The 22,389-nt window shown below is 37.1% G+C and overlaps 1 pseudogene; it reads left to right on the top strand.

Annotated features, from left to right (window-relative positions):
• The first annotated feature begins 348 nt into the window (after positions 1–348).
• LOC112625053 lies at positions 349–944 on the top strand (annotated as a pseudogene).
• Positions 945–22,389: the final 21,445 nt, after the last annotated feature.

Raw genomic sequence — 22,389 nt, 5'->3', positions numbered from 1 at the left:
CCTGTGAATCTGTTTTACGTCAATTTAATTATCAGACCCAGCCGAGACCTCGAGAGGATAGAGGTGGAGTCTTGCTGCCCCTACACTCATATATTGTAATTACTGCTTTATTATTTCTAGAAAATCTTTGATTGTTGGTTATGTCTTCTTAACTCCAGTTGGGTTATTCAAACCAGTTTTCTTCATTTTGACTGACCATGCATGTAAGATATTAGGGCATTCGAAAATAAATAAAAATTATTTTATATCCACGAATGTTAAGTATTCAGAGCTGTCTAAGAAACAGTATTTCTGGTTGCCAGAGATACTAAAATCGCTAGAAAGGGGGATGTCCCTTTTGCTGCTGCGGCCGGCGCCATCAGTATGCTCAGGCTTCAGAAGAGACTCGCCTCTAGCGTCCTCCGCTGTGGCAAAAAGGTCTGGTTGGACCCCAGTGAGACCAACGAAATCGCCATTGCCAACTCCCTTCAGCAGATCTGGAAGCTGATCAGAGACGGTCTGATCAAGCTTAAGCCTGTGCCTGTCCATTCCCAGGCTCAATGCCGGAGAAACACCTTGGCCGGCCGCGAGGGCAGACAACGTGGGCACAGGTAAGCGAAAGGGTACAGGCAATGCCCGAATGCCAGAGAAGATCACGTGGATGAGGAGAATGAGGATTCTGCACCTGCTGCTCAGAAGATACTGTGAATCTAAGAAGACTGATTGCCACATGTATCACAGCCTATACCTGAAGGTAAAGGGGAATGTGTTCAAAAACAAGTGGATTCTCAGGGAACACAGCCACAAGCTAAGGCAGACCAGGCCCACAAGAAGCTCCTGGCTGACCCGGCTGAGGCCAGCCGGTCTATGACCAAGAAGCACGCAATTGCCCTGAAGAGCGCCTCCAGGCCGAGAAGAAGGAGATCATCAAGACTTTGTCCAAGGAGGAAGAGATCAATAAATAAAAGCTCCCCTTTAGTCTGTACACACTGGCCTCCGTGATTACACAGATCAGCCATTAAAATAAAACAAGCCTTTATTTGCTTAAAAAAAAAAAAGTGGTACATAATAGTAGTATTAATTCTCTATATTCTCCTGCAGTCCACATGAAGTACCAATGCATTTTATAGAAACAGACTCACCGATTTTCTAAGTACGAACTTGGTTTTCCTAAGAAAAGGTGTACTGCTTATCAAACACGCACACATCTCTATAAATTAACGATATTACATAATTCCACTTTGTGACGAAGTCATTATTTGCATTTCAATTATTAAACACTATCTCCCCTCATAGGCAATGTGCAAATTACATTAATGCTAGTGTACAATTTATACATATAATTACCCAAAGTATTTTGAATGGATACAGATGGCTTTCAGCTTATGTTCAGATTTTCTGTGTAATCTTTCCCCAAATCGCCATTCATTGCTATGAATAATACAATTTTGCTGTTAAAAGTCTTAGTTGAGCGTTATAAGAAAATATTGACACACTTTTCCCTTTATGATTATACCTGGTGATTTCTACTTGAAGCATAATATTTTTCTGAGAATTGGTGAGATGGAAGAATTCAGACAACAAAATTGTTATTTCTATAGTCTAAAGTTTGAGCAGAAAAAAAAAAATTAGAATTGATGTTTGAATTTCCTGCTGTTTTTGCCTTAGATGATTCTATTTTACAGATGAACAATACTCTTCAAAATGTTTGATAGCTGGATCACAACTTCAAAGGGATAATCACAAAAATACCTCTTTGTAGTAGCTACACTTTAAAGTCTGTTGTTAACAGCCTCAGTTTAAAACGCTATCTTCCAGCTAGGTATTCTCAGATTGAAAATCTGCAGAGTTACTTCATTTACTCTTGTGTAATATAGTCTGATTACTGATAAGCTTCTAGTTTCAGTGACTATTTGTAGATTATATTTTCTATCTTTTTGCTTAATGAAGTATTTTTATAAGCTGTAGTTTTCATTTTATCTTAATGCCCTAAAACAGATCAAACTTTGTTTTTAATTTGCTCTCAAAAATATACAAATTAGAAATTGCATTTCCCAGTTCACTGTGTTGGTGATGATCATCAGAAGGAAATGGTAAATCCAAGAAAATGCATCTTTTACGGTTGGATACACTCATCAATAGAAACAAACAAAAAATGCTGCTCTTTTTTCAAATAAGCTGGAGAAAGCATCTGTCTTACTATAAACAGTATACTTCACCAACCATGTGAGAATTTATTTTTATTGTCATGATTTAGCTGGTTGAAAGTGGCTTTTACCAGCCTGCAAGTTACTTATTGTTTTGATTAAGGAGGCTTTCTAAAAGGACACCAATGAACTGCAGTAGATAGTAATTTTAAAAGGTAGAGGTTCTAGTACTAGTGCTTCCCTCACTATCTTTGCAGTGCTTAGATGTCATCAATATAAAGACAGTTAAGAGAACTGATGACTTACAAAAATCCTCTCAATATGTGTACTATAGAAAGACTGAGAACTTGAAATCTAGGAACATGACTCTTTTGTTATTATCAAAGTTAAATGGAAAGTAGATCTAATGACATGATGGAAATAGAATAGGAATTGTGCTCAGCATGTGGTAAAAATATAATTGAAGAAAATATAGTTGTGTTACAGGAAGAATGTAGTAGGTTTAACTCAAAAGAGTTCTTTTATACTCATGTTAAATTATAGATATTTTATTGCCACTAATTCAAAAGTTATGAATTGAACCAATTGGATATTCACATAACAAAATTATATGTTTTATCAGGCAGACAATAATGACAATATACACGTTGGGGTGTATTTCACTGAATGAGTGAAAATGTCCAATGTCAGAGTGGTCTTGTGGGTAATGGGACATTTAGCTCTATTCTGAAGAAAAGCCAACTGGTATATTTTGATAATTGGACAGGAAAATATAGGAAATATTAATTCTGGCAGTGACCAATACTATATTACAGGGCTACAGTTACCAGCACAGCATGGTACTGGTACCAAAGCAGATATATAAACCAATAGAACAGAACAGAGACCTCAAAAAAAAAAAAAAAAAAACCACCACACATCTACAACCATGCGATGTTCAACTAACTTGAAAAAAACAAGCAATGGGAAAAGGATTCCCTATTCAATAAATGGTGCTGGGAAACTGGCTAGCTGTATTCAAAAAATAGAAACTGGACCCCTTCCTTACACCTTATACAAAAATTAACTCAGATGGATTAAAGATTTAAATGAAAAACCTAAAACCACAAAAACCCCTGAATAAAATCTAGGCAATACTATTCAGGACATAGGTATGGGCAAAGATTTCATGACTAAAACACCAAAAGCAATTGCAACAAAAGCCAAAATTGACAAATGGGATCTAATTAAACTAAAGAGCTTCTGCATAGCAAAAGAAACTATCATCAGAATGAACAGGCAACCTACAGAATGGGAGAAATTTTTTGTAATCTATCCATCTGACAAAGAGCTAATATCCAGAATCTACAAGGATTAAACAAACTTACAAGAAAAAAAAAACAATCCCATCAAAAAGTGGGCAAAGGATATGAACAGACACTTTTCAAAAGAAGACATATGTGGCTAAAAAACATGTGAAAAAAAGCTCACCATCACTGGTCATTAGAGAAATGCAAATCAAAAACACAATGAGATACCATCTCACACCAGTTAGAATGGTAATCATTAAAAAGTCAGGAAACAACAGATGCTGGTGAGAATGTGGAAAAACAGGAATGCTTTTATGCCATTGGTGGAAGTGCAAATTAGTTCAATCATTGAGGAAGACAGTATGGCGATTCCTCAAGGATCTAGAACCAGAAATACCATTTGACCCAGCAATCCCATTACTGGGTATATACCCAAGGGTAATGTAAATAATTCTACTATAAAGACACATGCACATGTACGTTTACTCTTTACAATAACAAAGACTTGGAAACAACCCAAATGCCCATCAATGATAGACTGGATAAAGAAAATATGGCACATATATACCATGGAATACTATGCAGCCATAAAAAGAATGAATTCATGTCCTTTGCAGGGACATAGATGAAGCTGGAAGCCATCATTCTCAGCAAACTAACACAGGAACAAAAAACCAAACACCACATGTTCTCACTCCTAAGAGGGAGTGGAACAACGAGAACACCTGGACACAGGGAGGGGAACATCACACCCCAGGGCCTATTGGGGGGTGGGAGGTAAGGGGAGGGAGATCATTGGGACAGACATCTGATGCATGCGAGATTTAAAACCTAGATGACAGGTTGATAGGTGCAGCAAACCACCATGGCACATGTATATGTATGTAACAAACCTGCTTGTTCTGCACATGTGTCCCAGAACTCAAAATAAAAAAAATCCAAAAGACTTTAAAACGTTAAGTGACTTAAAACAAGAATTATTTTGTCTGTTTGTAATTCTATGGCACAGTAATCTATGATGGACTCAGTATTTGTTTTGTTTTTTCTTTTTTTTAATTTTTGCCTAGGGTCACTCACATAACTCTCCATGGCTCTATTGGTTGATCCAAGGAAATGAACCTGGTCTGTTTTGTTCTGCTCCTTGTCTTCTCATTTGTCTGCAGATGCAACTGAGATTCTTACAAGGCAGCAGTGCGCTCCCCAAGGACAGTGAGCTGGTGCATGGCAGTTCTGAAATCCAAACAGGCATCCATTGCAAGGTCATATTGCAGGGATAGGGGGTTCTCCTGGATGAGAATCAAGTGATTATCCTCAGATGTGGTTCCTTACATATCTTCCATGGTTCTTAGCAAATCATCTGGATCTTTGCTGTATTCTCTGATACACTGTTTCGTATTTATAAGAAATGGACTGTGTTTCGTTTATTCAAAGCTAAAAAGCTTACTTAAACTGTGTCCAACTCACAGAAGCTTGAGCACCCAAAACCTTTTCCTTTTAATATTTCTTGGTTCCCTTGGAGTCCAGTTTGGAAGACTCCCTTGTAATCACCGAGGGCATGATATGGTTTGGCTGCGTCCCCACCCAAATCTCACCTTGAATTTAATAATCCCCATGTGTCAAGGGCAGGGCCAGGTGGAGATAATTGAATCACAGAGGCAGTTTCCCCCATACTATTCTTGTGTTGGTAAATAAGTCTCACGAAATCGGATGGTTTTATAAATGGGAGTTCCCCTGCATAAGCTCTCTTTCCTGCCACCATGTAAGATGTGACTTTGCTCCTCCTTTGCCTTCCACCATGATTGTGAGGACTCCCCAGCCATGTGGATCTGTGAGTCAATTAAACCTCTTTCCTTTATAAATTGCACAGTCTGGCATATGTCTTTATTAGCAGCGTGAGAACAGACTAATACAGGGCATTTTGTGTATCAGGTTATAAGTTGCTCTATTAGTCAAAAGTCAGATCCACAATTATTTTATTAGAGACTGGCTCTCTCTACCTTGTGTAGTGTGTCTGGGTATTGTGAAACAACATCCTACATATTCTCAGAAGCCTTTCACCTGGCTGGAATGTCCACTTGGCACCATCTTAAATGGTTTTTAGGTCTTGATAAAGCTTTTCATAGTCATACCCAGGTTTTGGTCTTTGTAAAAAAGACTCTGACTATGAAAATTTCTTGCAGTCTGAAGGGTCTAGAAATAAGAACAATTTTATTTTCCAAACTAGCAAATATTAAATCCCCCATATTTATTTTCCATTCTACTAAAAAACTGAAAGTTTTCTTTTTTTTTTTTAAGCTTGTCACTCACTTATAGTACTTTATTGTCAATAGAAGCACCCAGTGACATATTCCACATTCTCTCTATATAGTTCCTTAAGTGGGTTCTATGTGCTAAGTTATCACAGACAATGCTTTTGCCAACTGTTCAGTAATACTTGACACAAATTGTCATTTCTCCAGCCTTCAACAAGTTCCTTTGCTGGTCTTCATTGACAACCTGGATATCAAACTAGGCTTGGCCAGCAGCATCTATTTGCCTCCAATCCCAAAGCCAATGTCACAAATTTTAGATTTTTCTTGAGACAACACTCATTTCTTGGAACCAATTTCTGTTTCACTTATGTTTCTGAGTAAAAACCATACCAGTTCTTAATGTCTTAATGGTTTAAAGCAATAACCATTTTATTTCCTCATGGCTGTATTGGAGAGCAGTTTGTCTTGGGCTCAATTTGTCCAGGGTGGTTCTTTTGGTTGTCTTAAGAGTGATCATTTTTGTAGCTTTAGTGAAATGGTGGCTTATAAGGAAGGTGGTTGGTCTAGAAGGCCATGGTTGGGTCAGTGCGTCTCTGCTGCCTGTGATTTTATGCTCCTGCAGGCTAGTCTGAACTTGTTCATAGAGTAGCATTGTGTTCCAAGACAGCAAAAACAGAAGGTGCAAGAATTCTAAACTTGGATACTGCAAAACATCACTTCTGCTACCTCCCTCTAATCAAAATAAGTTACACCGTGATCCCAGATTCAAGCACTGGGAAAATAGAGCACTAAACAAAAGAGTGGTAATATCCCATTATAAAAGGGCTGCATACAGGGATAAGAGAAACTGTTGCAAATGTCTTGGCAAGTAATCTACCATGAGAAGTAATTTATTTTTCAAGGGGCATTGGTAGGGTGTATGCAATTGGAAGAGACGGGCTAGAAGCATGGATGTCAGAGAGAAATGAGTACAATAATTCAGATGAAATATAAACACATGGTGAACTGAAGTCGTGAGAATTTTGAAGAGATGATAGCATGGATGGTAACAATATGTTAAAGACAAAATAACAGAATTAATTGATGAACATGGTAATGGAGGGCTATGAGAGATTCCAAGATTGGAAAAGTGTTTGGATTCTGATGCCAGTGAAACAAATTTAAATATAGTGGGAAAATAAAGTTTTAAGTGAAGATTTTCAAATTGATGTAAGACATAAGAAGCTTAAGATGTGCTCAGTCTTACTGATGTTGATTGAGCCCTGAATGGCTATTTCTTTTTAGCGTTCTCTTCAGAACACACAGATGAATAAAAGAAGAATATCATTTAAAACCTCAGAGTTTTTAAGGGATTCATATGTGTAACTGAATAAGAATAATAAATGCATTGTTACAGGGTAAGATTGATAAATGGGCACAGAATCAGTAAAAATATATTACACATTTGGATAAGGTTAAGTAGCTAATTATGGAGAAAATATAAATTTTATTTGCACTGTGATGTATCTGAATATGAAAAAGTCACACATTACAAGTTAAAAGAAATTTTTAATTGTGTGCAATTCAAAATTGTCAGAAAATTCTTTTAAAAAGAGTCTTAAAAATTCGGGGTGTGTGTGTATAAATATTATATATAATTACTGAGATGATTCATTTCTGTGTCCCCACTTACATCTCACCTTGAATTGTAATAATAATCTCCATGTGTCAAGGGCAGGATCAGATAGAGGCAATTGAATCATGGGAGTGGTTTGCCCCATGCTGTTCTTGTGAGAGTGAGTCTCACAAGATCTGAAGTTTGTATAAGCATCTGGCATCTCCCCTGCGCGCACTCATTCTCTCTCCTGGCACCCTATGAAAAGGTGCCTTCCGCTGTGATTGTAAGTTTCCTGAGGCTTCTCCAGCCACGTGTAACTGTGAGTCAATTAAGCCTCTTTTCTTGGTAAATTAACGAGTCTCAGGTATTTCTTCATAGCAGTATAAGAATGGATTGATACAGTATAAATATGCTATGTAATTATATATGATTAATATAGATTAAATAACCTAAAAGGCTCACACACTTTCATATATTTTACAAAGAAAAAGAAAGAAAATTTCATAATTTGTTTACCAACCCATTGGTAATTACATGTACTTCATTATGACATAAGTCTACATTATCATACTTGTTAAGCATTATCGTTTGTTCAAGATAAGGAAACAGAGAATGAACACATGGACACCAACTTGTCTAGTTCAGTCAGTGTGAGAGCTGAAATTAGAATCTAGGTGTGCCTTACTAAACTGCCCATGCTATATCTAGTAATTCAAGGTAGCAGTGTTTCTGGATTATGCCCATGATGCCACTCTTTTAATATTATAAAAGGTAACAATGGGGTAAAGATATTCGCATGTTTGTAACCATAGTCTCTACATTAAATATTCAGTAAGAATTAGATGTAGCAAGGGTAGAACAAAAACAAATCTACTGAAATGTATATTAAAGGTGAAGATTAGATTCAAGTTTCAGCCCAAACCAATACACAGGCACACACATTGGAAGTATATCTTGGATGACTTTTTTTTTTTTTTTTTTGAGAGAGAGAGTCTCACTCTGTCACACAGGCTGTAGTGCAGTGGTGTGATCTCAGCTCACTGCAACCTCTGCCTCCTGGGTTCAAGCGATTTTCCTACCTCAGCATCCCGCGTAGTTGAGATTATAGGCGCACACCACCACACCTGGCTAATTTTTGTATTTTTAGTAGAGATGGGGTTTCGCCATGTTTGCCAGGCTGGTCTCAAACTCCTGACCACTGTGATCCACCCACCTCAGCCTCCCAAAGTGCTGGGATTACAACCATAAGCCACCGCACTTGGCTGGATGACTTTTATAGTACTATTCTGTGAAAACATATTATAAGGTTTTTGCAAACTTATTTCTCTTTTTCCACACAATTCTTATTATAGCATGTAACTTCTGGTAGGAAGGTAAAAATTACATGCGGTCTGATTAATAAGTGGATAAATACTTTAACAACTTTTTGTTAAATAGACAAAAAACTTTATAGAAATCCAGCCATCTTAGACTTATAAACAAGCAAACAAATAAATAAATAAGAAGCCAGCAAGAATTACTGGAGTTGAGTCAAATGTTCCATGCTAGCTTTGACGTCAGAAAGAATTTTAACATGAGAAGAGATCAGATTTTAAGTTCAGACATTAAAGGTGTTAAAAGATTAACAGGATTCTAACTGAGCTCAGAAATTCTATTACTTTAAGTTTACCTTTAATTGTAGTCACTTCTAATTTTCTCATGTTATAAAGCGTGATTATGTTCCATGGGAGCGATTGATAACACGATCTGTCTTTATTAACTTTATAATTAAAGACAGACACTGCGCCACTGGCTCTGCTCTACCTAAACAAACCAACCCATTAATTTAATTGAGATTATGAACTGTGCACTCAGATGATTTGGTTCTATTTCTTTGCAAGCAGAGGTTGCATATTTTACCTGGAATCAAGCCACATCGTCTCCACATTGAATAAGCACTCTACAAATATCTCTTAAATGAGAACTCACCCTAAGGCTATCATTAATGCCAGCTCTTTCTCATCCTTTTGCCTTCAATCTTCAGTCACTTTTGAAGGGTGAGCAAGTGATGCAGTGTCTTTCTTTATGACTCCAAATAAGAGATATTTGTAGAGTCTACATTCTCTGACAGCCTTCATATTATCAGAATCAGAGTTAAGAAAATAATTACATACTCGTATCGAAGTGTCATGGGGGTCCGTATGCTGGGCATGGCCATCAGAATAGAGTAGACAAATTGACTCTCTCATCCAAAATCAATTCTGGAAAAACCACAAAATCTAAATGCAGCAATTTGGATTCCAGAAGTGGCAAAAGTTATGAAGAATGCTTTGAAAATCCCTAAGCCTTCGTAGCCTGGATTCTGTGGGGTGAGAAGAGGTGCGGGGATTGAAATTGGGTAGGTGACAATACTCCCAGGGAGGGGTCCTGAAGAGGCAACTGTGCAAAAATAGGCTCAAGCAAACTTTCAAGTTTCACTCTTGTACCTCATCCACAGTGCATTGAAACAATGATACTTGTATTTCATACTAGAGATAAATGAAAAAAGAGCAGGGCACAGAATTCAAGGAGTAAAATCAAGGTAGTTTCATTGTCCTGCTCTGCTGAGAAAATATGAAAAGTAATGCAGCCGATGCCAGTCCCTCGATCACTTATTCACCTACACTCCCAGCCCCAGACGTGTAGGGGTAAGTATCCCATCCCTAGAAGAATACCTCCTTTAAATTCTGATTCTTTTAAGAGAATGATTGCTGAGTTGCTTAAAATCCCAACATTTTGGGAGGCCAAGGAAGGAAGATTGCTTGAGGCCAGGAGTCTGAGATCAGCCTGGGCAATATAGTGAGATGCTGTCTACACACACACACACACACACACACACACACACACACACACACACACATATTAGCCTGGCAAGGTGGCATATGCTCATAATCCCAGTACTCAGGAGGCTTAGGTGCGAGGAATACTTGAGCCGAGGGGTTTGATGTAGCAGTGAGTTACTATTAATCCACTGCACTCTATACTGAGTGAAAGAGAATTACCTTGTCTCTTACAAAACAGAGAGAGAAGGAGAGAGAGAGGGCTTAACTGGTCAGCAAATAGAACACACAACTTTCCTGTTCAGATGTGTGCACTGTCAGCTGTGAGCTGTGTCCTCTCCCCTCACTCTAGACAGTGCCGATGCATTCAAACCTTTCAGAACTAAATTATAAATTGTAGTTGCCACCTGGACATTTTGGCCTCCTGTGTCCAGGCATCAGCAGGCACAAGATGACTCATTGTCATCACAGAGGTCATGTACCCTCATCACCAGGAAGAGGCAGGGCAGCTGTTACACAATGGGAAAGAAAGGAATATGTGTAGAATCCAGACCTGTGTGGAGTGGACTATACATGGTGATGTGACATCTGGATTTTTCAAAGAAGGCCTTCCTTAAGGAAGACAGATTTCCAAGACTTCTTCCTTTCCAGGGAAGGGCTTCCTGTCCCACTCCAGCCAGCCCAGTGAGCAGACAGCATCCAGATGAGAGGGTCTACTACAGTCTCCAAGGGCCACCTCACTCAAGGCTACGTCTCCTCAGGACGAGCTTTATCTGGTTGCTGAACCCAGTGGGGATATGAAGTTGGAAACTTCTGTCATCTCCCAACCAGAGTAATGTGGGACACTCTGGTTGGTGACACTGGTTCTATGGTCCCTAATGTACCAATCCAGGCTTGTCTTTGCACAATCCTACTTCATCCCTCCCCTTCACATGTGCTCATGGCTAATCAACTTTTGCAGCCTGTATTGCTTTCTGTTTTTGCTGTTACTGGTGGCGAATTTGTACAGATCTGCAGCAACCTCAACTCTTGCCTCCTCAGAAGAAAGAATCTAACTGAGGGGCATGAGGCAGAAGAAGAGACTGAGGCAAGTTTTGGAGCAGGAAGGAACATTTATTAAAAAGCTTTAGGGCAGGAATGAAAAGAAAGTAAAGTATATTTGGAAGAGGGCCGAGTGGGTGACTTGAGATCAAGTGTGGGGTTTAACCTTTTTACTCAGGGATAAACCTGAGTATAAATATGTTGGCATACTCCAGGTTCTTGGGTTTCTTTCTTCCCTGATTCTTCCTTTGCAGTGGGCTGTCTGCATGCACAAGTGCCTGCAGGCACTTGGGAGGGGAGCATGCACAGCGTGTTTATTGGAGTTATGCGCATGCTCACTTGAGGCGCTCTTCCCTTACCAGCCGAATGGCCCTAGGAGGCCCTATACCAGTTAAACTCTGCCAGTTTGCATCTTAGTGCACATGTATGAGTCCACTCGCCCAGGTCCTGAGATCTTGTCAAGAGGCTGCTGATCACCAGCTTCAGGTGTTTGTGTTTATTAGGAGATTACCTTTCCCTGGCACTGGCTGTGACTTAGAGAGAGAGTTAAAAACTGCCTGACCATCACCTGATAGTTGTCTGACATTCCCGGTATGGGGCAGTCAGAGGGGGAGCCCTCTCCTGCTCTGTTCATGTCTGTCTAGCTACCTATTGTAACAGTGCTGTAACACATTATCAGAAGTTTAGTGATGTAAAATGACACAAATTTATTATCCTTTAGTTGTAGAGGTCAGAAGGTCCCAAGGCAAGTTGTTGGCAGGGACAGAGGCCTTCTGGAGGCTGTGAGGGAGAATCAGGTTCCTTGCCTTGTCCATCTTCTAAAGACTACCTGCCTTCCACGACTTATGGCCCCTCCAATGTCGGCTACTGTCATCAATATTCCTCTCACTTTGATCTTTCTGCCTCTTTCTTATGAGGATATTTGTGGTTACATTGGGCCCACCTGGATAATCCAGAATATTCTTCCCATAGCAACATTCTTAACTTATTTATATCTACATGGTGTGTTGCCATGCTAGGTATATTCACAGGTTTCTGGAATGAGGACGTAGATGTCTGTGGAGGACCATTATCCTGTCTACTACACACTCCACACTACATCTCTGCATCTGCTTCTGGGAAGCAGAACACAGGCCAACAATCCAAAATCAAATATACACAAATGCATATAAAGCATAATATATTAACATATAATTAGAACGTATTTACTAAGAAGATCTGTGCAGATCCTTTGGTCATAGGTATGTGGAGGATATTGGTATTTGTGTAAAAATTGCCCAGTTTGGCAAGATAATTCTGAGGTTACAGGATATTTACATTGCTGTGACCACAAATATATTGCAAAATAGAAAAACTATAAGAAATCAAAGACAGGTTGGGTGCAATGGCTCACGCCTGTAATCCCAGCACTTTGGGAGGCTGAGGTCGATCACCTGAGGTCAGGAGTTCAAGATCAGCCTGGTCAACATGGTGAAACCACGTCTCTTCAAAAAAAAAAAAAAAAAAAAAATCAAAGGCACTTTTATTATGATGGAAAGTGTTACAGGTGAGTGAAACAAATTGTAACTAAATGAGTTTCAACTGGTTGTATTTTGGGATGCTTTGGGAGACCTGGGAAGACATTTTGAAGTTTGAGTGACAGATATACAGTAAGCTTACCGCGTAAAGGTCTTGACATTTTGAGATGACAGTATGTGTTGAGCCTGCAAGCTTGCATGCTTCTTGGGTCCAGGTAGATTATTGACTGCCTTTGCCATTAAAATGAGATATTCAAAGTCTGAAGTATGTATGCTGCATCCCCTCTTCTATCTGATAATAAAATAAGATACTCTTCAGGGCTTAAAAAAATACAGCATCTACCAATGTGCTGTCTACTACTATGTACATTGTTTGGGGTCGCTAGTATTCTGACATCCTGTCACTTTGATTACATTCCCTGGTACCTGATGCCATCTAGAGCAGAGCCTATAAGAGAGGTTGGTGTTAGTGAATGAAGAGTTGAAGAACCGAGGGGCACTGACTAATTCCAATGTGGGAACGAGACACCTGGGTAGACAGGTATTTGGGTTATCATGACTAATTTGAAAGATATCATCCTCAAATCTGGGATCTTCTCACAATTGCAAATAATACCAAAAATTGGTTAGTTGTTAGAGTCTTCAACTGTAAAAAGGAAGTAGGAAGAAGAGAGAAAAGTCAAACTGCAAATTAGGTAGAGTTAAAAGGTGAAAATGGAATTGACATGAAATAAGAAAGTATATTTTATATAAGGTTATTTTATAATATTTTGCTTTCTAGCATTAGCTCTAATTTTTATTTGTTTCCATGTCTATACTTTCCTTCTTCTTCCCTCTAACCTATTAAGATGCATTAAGCTTTATTTAACAGGCAATCACAAGTACAAATGGAAGATCAGTGAGGACAAAGAGAAAAAATAAAAAGGAGAAAGGAAACCAAACAGTATTTATTAGAATATCACTGGCAAGTCTCTTTGTGTTTCTCAAGAATACCCAGGCCTCTGCAGCCTAATACAACCACCTTAGTCTTCCAAGTCCCAAACATTGTATGTCCTGGGGTCAGTGACAGGACCCACTTTTAAGTACATTGACCTGGGAATGACCATTCATCTCTCTTGGGGAAATAACTAAAAGATATTTTATTACTGGTTTTCCCATTGAAATGTGGAATAAAATATATCTTATATAAATATCTAAATACATTTAGAAATTATCTTTTTAAATAGAAAATACATAAAACAGTAACTCTTCAAGAAAAACCAGGCTGGATGCAGTGGCTCACGCCTGTAATCCCAACACTTTGGGAGGCCAAGAAGGGCAGACCACCTGAGGTCAGGAGTTTGAGACCAGCCTGGCCACCATGGTGAAACTGCACCTCTACTAAAAATACAAAAATTAGCCAGGCAGGGTTGCAGATGCCTGTATTCCCAGCTACTCAGGAGGCTGAGACAGGAGAATCACCTGAATCCTGGAGGCCAAGGTTGCAATGAGCCGAGATCACGCCATTGCACTCCAGCCTGGGTGACAAGAGTGAAACTCTATCTCAAAAGAAAAAAAAAAGAAAAGAAAGGAGAGAAACCAATGATTTTCTAATAATAAAGAGCTTTAAAAGGAAATATGAATACATACTTTCTCATATAAATATAGATAAGTAGATGGCTTGCCAGTAGGCTTATCAAATTATTCAGTTACCTTTGAACAGATGAGACTCCTTATTGTTTTTTAAAATTATTTTTTAAAAGCGTAATGTGAATTAAAAGTAGAAAACTCAAATTACAAAAAGATATTCATAAAGTTTTTTTTTAAGTTGTGTCAATAATAATAAATATCTTTGGGTTTCAATGCAATAAAAACATTTCACACACCAGCAGACATACACACAAAGATATTCAGTACAGTGCTGCACTTTAATCAAAATCAGTGAACTCAATAAACTAAAAAAGCTAGAAAGCATCATCATTATCATCATCATCATCAAAGAAAGTCTCAGCAAAGAAATAAAAGATATAGAGAAGAATCAAATGAAAAATTTAAAACTGAAAAATATCACTGAACTAAAAATGTCTATATATATATATGTGCGTGTATGTGTGTGTGTCTGTTGACATAAAAATATATCAGGGATGCATATCACTGGTACATTTCCCTTCCAGGAAAATGGAGAAGACATGCTTTTTCTTATTACTTACACGAAATGCAACTGAAAAGCCAGCACATTACATGGAAACCAAACATGGGAAGACCATGAAGGAGGCAGAGAAGAGGTCTCCCTCACAGTGTGAGTGGAGATCACCTGGGAATCCTGAGCTTCTAATCCCACGGAGCAACATTGAGGCCCTTGCCTTTCCACTGGTGTTGTCCAAGGTGGCCTAGTGGGAAGTAAGGACTGTCATCATTGTCCTAGGACAAAGCCACTTCCAGCTTGGTGTAAACGGAGATCACATGTGGGATGGAATGCCTCCCTTTGTATAGCCCTAAAAAGGAATCAACCTTGGGTGTTAACTTAGTCTGAATGGGAAACCTGGATTTCTACTTTGACGTGAGAGAAATAAATAAGGCAATGCCACATCCCTTATCCCAATCCATTGACGGTGCAATGTTAAAGAGAGACAGTAAAAATAGACATTTTAAATAGGAAACAGAGTCCCCTAACATGAAATGAAAATGTTCATGTTTTAATAAAAACATCCTGTGTCATATTAAAAACAAGGAAGATCTCAAACTGAATTAAAAAGCAATCAGTAATGCCAACACTGAAATGACAGAGATACCAGAATTATATGACAAGGATGTTAAAACAGCTGTGATAAAAATGCTTCTATGAACAATTATGAGCACCTTAGAAAAAAGCTGAAAATGTTAGAAAACATCGCCAAAGAAAGTCTCAGCAAAGAAATAAAAGATATGAAGAAGAATCCAATGAAAAATTTAAAACTGAAAAATATAATAACTAAACTAAAAGTTGAAGTGGATGGACTCAGCAGCAGAATCCAGGAAGAAAAGAAAAAAAAATCAATGAAATGAAAGTTAGAATGATAGAAATTGCCTACTATAAAGAACAGACAGAAATAGAGGCTGAAAAAATAAAAACCGAACATCAGTGAGTGGAACGATAAACTCCCTGGACAAAAAAAGATCTAATATATATGTCATTGTAATTCTAGGAGAAGACAGAGGGTAGAGCTGAGAAGTACTTGAATAAATAATGACTGAAAACTCCCAACATTTAGCAATAGACATATACCCAGAGATTGAAGAAGCTAAGGAATCCCGGGCAGGATACACCCAAAGAAATTGATACCACAATACCTTATAACTAAAATTCTAAAAACTAAAGGTAAAATCTTGAGAGCCACCAGAGAAGAACAACAGCTTACTTACTGGGAAAAAATCAATTTAAACGACAGTGAAGTTTTTTTTTTTTATCAGAAACCATACATACCAGAAGGAAGTAACACAATACTTTTTAAGTACTGAAAGAAAATAAACATAAATCCAGAATTCTAAAGTCAGTGAAGATACTCACTAACCATAAAGAGTTACTAAAGACATTCTCAAATGAGGACACATAAGAGAATTTGTCACTAGTAGGCATACCCTAAAAAAATGACAAAAGGACATTCATAAACTGAAAGAAAACAATTTACAAAAAGATTTTTAAATCTTCAGGAAGAAAGAACGCACTAAGCAAAAATATGAGCTTATATATTATGTTTTTGTTCTCCTCTTTCATTTTTAAATTTAACTACTGAAGCAAAAAATATGAAACTGTCTGATGGGTTTTGAAAGGTATGTAGAGGAAAACTGTTAAGTAATTAGACTATAAATAAAGGAGAGTACATTTAAAAGAAGGTAAAGTTTCCACACTTCTCTCAAACTGTTGAAATGAACATGAGTGGACTGAAGTAAGTTACTTATACATAATGTAACATCTAGAGCAAATAGCAAAACAAGCCATACAAAGAATTACAATCAAACATATATTAGGTTTTAAAAAATGAAATTTTAAATAGTGTTCCAGTACCCCACAGACAGGCAGTTAAAAGAAATCATAGAAATGAAGCAAAGAAACAAATGAGAAACATAGTAAAATAGCAGAATAGCAGACTTAAGTTTTAATAAATCGTAATTACATTTCTATTAAATGTCAGTTGTTGGCAGAGTGAGTTACTACATACATCTTCTCTATGCTGTGCGTGACAAACTCACTTCGAATATAACGCTATAGGCAGATTCAAAGAAACAAGGTATAAAAAGATACATCATGATAATTTTAATCAAAGAAAAATAAGAGTGGCTACTTTAATGGTAGAGAAAGGAAACCTCATCGCAAAAATATTTAATAGAGAAAGGAAGGGGCATTGGGATGGTTAATTTCACGTGTCAACTTGACTGGGTCACAAGATTCCCAAATATTTGGCTAAGCATTATTTCTGGATGTATCTGTGAGGGTGTTCCTGGAAGAAGTTAGCATTTAAATAATACACTGATTAAAGCTGACTGCCCTCACCAATATGGGGGAGCAGCATCCAGTCCCTTGAGGGCCTTGTCTTAGTCCATTTTGTGTTGTGATAACACAATACCTGAGACTGGGTAATTCATAAAGAAAAGAGGTCTAAATAGTTCTGCAGACTGGGAAGCTCAAGGACATGGCACTGTCACCTGGGAAGGACCTTTGTTTTTTGTTTTATTTTTATTTATTTATTTATTTATTTTTAGAAATGGGTCTTGCTCTGTCACCCAGGCTGGAGTGCAGTGGTGCAATCATAGCTCACCACAGCCTTGAATTCCTGGGCTCAAGGGATCCTCCTTCCTTAGCTTCCTGAGTAGATGGAACTATGGGGGCTCATCACCATGCCCAGCTAGGCAAGGGCTTTTGTGCTGTGTCATTACATGGCAGGTCAAAGGGGAAATGGACACAGGCAAATGAAGCAAACCTGAAGAAGAACCTTGATTTCTAACAACCTGCTCTTGGGGTACCTAATCTACTACTGTGAGAAATAATCCAGTCTCAGAGAGCGAGAACTCACCACCTCAAGAACAGCACCAATCTGGCCACGTGGGTGCAGTCGTCGCATCTTGAATGCCTCCCATTAGGCCGCGCCTCTTAGAGGTTCCAGCTCCTGACATTGCTGCATTAGGAAATACAATTTCAATAAGAGTTTTTGCAGGGACACTCAAACCATAACAGGCCTGAATAAAACAAAAAAGGTAGACATTTATTTTATGTATGTACATATCCTATTGGTTCTGTTTCTCTGGAGAACCCTAATATAGGCATTGTATAACAAAAAGGATTAAAACAAAAAGAAAATATAGTAATCCTAACTATGTATGTACCAAACCAAACAACAAAGAAAACCTGTTAGGCAAAAACTGATAGAACTAAAAGTAGAAACACAAATCCACATTTATAGTTGGACAACACAACATTATATCTCAACAATTGATAGAACAATTAGCTATAAAATCGGGAAAAAATTAATAGAATTCATCAACACCATCTAATTAAGATTTAGAATATACTTCACCCAAACATAGCTGAACATACAGTCTTTCAAACTGCTAAAAGTAATCAAGATAGACCATATCTTGCGCAATAACACAAGACTCAACACACTTAACAACAACAAATCATGCAGAGTGTGTTCTCCAAATACAATGAAATCAAACTAGAGATCAGTAAGAAAAAGATAACATGAAAACCTCCAAACACTCGGAAACTAAACAACACACTTCTTAATCCATGAGTCAAAAAGGAAGGCTCAAGGAAATTTAAAAAGAAAAACATGTTAAATTGAGTGAAAATGAAACTGCCACACATTGAAATGTGTTTGGCACATCTAAAGTATTACTGATAGGAAAATTAATAGCTCTAAATTCATATTTTAGAAAAGAGTAAAAGTATCAAATCAATAATTTAAATTCCCACTAAATGACTTAGAAAATGAACAGGAAAGTAAATCTAAAGCAAGAATAAGAAAGAAAATAATAAAGATAAGCGCAAAAACCAATAAATCATGTAACAGGAAGATAAAAAGAATAAAGGGAACAAATAACTGATTCTTTGTAAAGACAAATGTGTTTACAGATCTCTTGCAAGACTTATAAAAAAATTTAAAGAGAGAGAAAGCAAAATTACAAACATGGGAAATAAGACAGAGTGTATTACTATGGAACTTTTAGATATCAATATTGTTGCATACTACAAACAATTTTATAGACATACATTTGACAACTTTGACAAAACGGATATAATCCTAAAAAGATGAAAGCAATTGCAACTCACCTGACATAAAATAGAGGTTGGAATAACCCTGTAACTATTATAAAATATATTTGTAATTAAATAAGGCAAGTAATGAAATCTCTAGGCACAGATGGCGATTCCCTTGCGGTTCTACCAAATATTTAAAGTAGAAATAACACCAATTTTAAACAATCTCATTCATAAATTGGAAGAAGTTATACTTCGCAACTCATTTTGTGAATCTTTTATTATTTTATGTCAAAATCAGAAAAAGACTGGGCTAAAAGAAAATGATATATATGAAAATATAAATATATAAATATGAATATGAAAACTGAAAACTCTAATAAAATGTTGGCAAATGTATTTGAGAAATATAAAGAAAGGATTATACTCTACAATCAAGTGGAATTTTTTTCTATGATTCCAACTTATTTAATATTTGAAAATGAATCAACGTAATCTACCATATTAACAGACTAAAGAAAAAGAAATCACATGATCATATCAACTGATGCAGAAAAGCATTTGCCAAAATTCAACTGCCATTCATGAATAAAACAAACAAACAAACAAACTTCTCAGAGAAAAAGAAAGGAACTTCCTTACCTTGACCCAAAACATTAAAAATCTACAGCCATCATCATTCTTAATGGTGAGACTAAACACTTTTTCCCTATGCTGGGGAAAAAGTCAAGGATGTCACCTCTTATCACTTATTCAAAATAGTGTTGGAAGTTCTAGTCAGTGGAATAAGGCAAAAAAATAGAAATAAATAACATTTTACTAGGAAAGGAAGGAATTAAACTTTCTCTATTTGCAGATAACATGATTTTATACATAGAAAATATCAAGTAATCATCCCTCACCAAAAAAAAAAAAAAAAAAAAAGAAAAATTGCTAGAGTCTAAGTGACTTAGCAAGCTCATAGGATACAATATAAGCATATAAATATCAACTGTGTTTTTATATCTAATAATGAATTTGTGCACGCCAAAATTAAAAGTACAATGTGATTCAAATTTCTCAATAAATGAAGGAAACTGCAAAGTACTGATAAAGAAAATCAAAGAAGATATATATGAATGGAGAAACATACCATGTTTATTGATTGAAAAACTAAATATATTAATGATGTCAATTCTTCTCATATCTAATAAACTATATATGTATGTGTGTGTATAGAAAAATAGAATCTAGAGCTAAGCAAAAAGCTCTTAAACTTGACATCAAGTATATTACCCATAAAGAAAAAAAATGATGAACTGGACTTCAATGAAATTACTATAAAAGAACATTTAAGGAGGATGAAAGGTAGCTATAGTTTGAGCAGAAAATATTTGCAAATAGCATAACTGACAAAGGACTATTATCTAGGAAATAACCCCTAAAATCAGAGATATAACCCCTAAAATCAAGAGCGACTTGGAGAATACTTCAGGAACATAAAAGTTCACATTCATAGTCATGTGACTACCATGTATCAGTGAGTCCTACAGAGCTAGCACTGTTAACCTGGCAAATAGGTTATCAACCTTGAAGACCGAGGGAGGGTACAGGAATAGGTTGGGTACACCAAACACAGCTTCTTTAGGTTTTCTGGGCAAGTGTGCAGAAGCATGCCCTAGCAGGCACAACACTATTAAATAGCAGAATACACAATGAACAATATCTTAATGAGGTAGGTTAGGAAGTATGATTTGGTTAAATTGTATATCCCACTCAATTTTAAAAGGGTGTTTTCATTTCCTATTTCTGAATAACAGATGACTACAAATGTAGAAGTTGAAAACAATGTAAATTTATTCGCTCACTGCTCTGTGGCTGGGAAGTCAGATTGACTCAGCTGATTTCTCTGCTCCGGGTTTCACGAGGTCTACATTAAGACCTTAACCAGCTGGGTACTTGCCAGGAGACTCTGGGAAGAATCAGCTTCCAAGCTGATTTAAGTTGTTGGCAGGATCCACTACGTTTTAGTTGTCATTCTGAGGTCCCTGTTTCCCTGCTGGCTGTGAGCTGGGGGCACCCTTTAACTCCTAGAGCCTCTGTCTGGTCTGTCAGGTTGAGCCCTACTTTTCAGAGCCAGCAACAACTTGCTCAGTTCTTCTCAATCTTGGCATTTCTCTGGCTGTCTTTAACTGGAGATCTCTGAGTCTAGCCTGAGAAGGTTCTCTGTGTTGAAGGGCTCATGTGGTCAGAATGGGCCAGGGCAACCTTATTTCAAGGCCACAACCTTAATTTCTTCTACAAAGTCCCTTTTGTCATGGAAAGGAACATAGTCAAATGTTCTAGGGATTACGGCAGAAGCATCTTTGAAGAGTAGGGGCACACAATTCTGTGAACTGCAGGGGGCTATGTGTACATTGTGATTTTAGAAAAACAATCTTAAATACTGAGTTGATCGAAGTCGTGGCTATGCCATATACAAGCCACAATGCCTTCGAATGTTCATTTTTACAGAGCCTCAGTTTCCTCATTCAAAAAATAAATATGCTAATATGAACTTCATGAGATTACTGTGAGGAGTGTTAAGAATTATACCCAAAAACTATGAAAAGGAGAAAATGACATTTTGAAATTTTTTTAGGAATTTCCTATACAAAGACATGAGAGTATAAAGACCCGTGAAAAACAAAGGCAAACATTTTCAACCACCATTCATAAAAGATGAATGTCTGATTAAAAAAGAGGCAAAACAAATTGATGAGAAAAACATGGCAGACATGAATAGATAAATGGAAAGAGCTTACAGCAGATAATTTTCTCTAGACAAGAATCTAATGACCAATATAAATACAGAAAAAAGTGTTCAACCTTACACAAGTAATTAAATAAATGCAAATGAAGAGGAAATCCAATTTGTTTAATTAATGAAGGCAGATTAGAACGTTGATTTAAAAACTCACAGACATATTGGGAAAACATATTTATTATTGTAATTTATCTGATGAAATGGACATCCCCAAACAAATGCTTGTCATCAATTTGTAACAATCTTATTCTCAAAATGAATTTGACAACCTTTATAAAAACCCACAAATATTTATATCCTTTAGAATAACAGATATACTTCTAGGAATCTTAATGAAATAACATAACTCTAGCAGAGCTTTATCTGTACATACTTTAATCACAGTGCTACTTAAAATAATAATAATAAGAGCTAATATGTATTGAGTGTTTAATGTGGACAAGGCTCTAATATAAACTTTAATATATTTATGGTAAAGACAGTTATTGCTCATCAAGTATTCCATGTGCGCCCCTCTGTTATCTAGCCTGCAAACCATTTACACTGCGGCCATGTTACTGTTGTTGATTAGTAAACTGTGGAAAGGTCTGATGTGAGTTGCTTCTGGGCTAGGGCCATTATAAACCAGCGTGCCTGGTCTCCTCCTCTTTTTCCCGGCTGAGAGGACCTTGAAAGCCATGTAAACACATGGTTTGTGATGACATAGAAGCATTACAAAATGAAAAGAGCCTGGTTCCCTGAAGTAACAGAGGACATTTCCAGTGAAA

Source organism: Theropithecus gelada, chromosome 5, assembly GCF_003255815.1.
Source record: "Theropithecus gelada isolate Dixy chromosome 5, Tgel_1.0, whole genome shotgun sequence".
NCBI lineage: Eukaryota > Metazoa > Chordata > Mammalia > Primates > Cercopithecidae > Theropithecus > Theropithecus gelada.
This window is presented reverse-complemented; position numbering and strand designations above follow the sequence as displayed.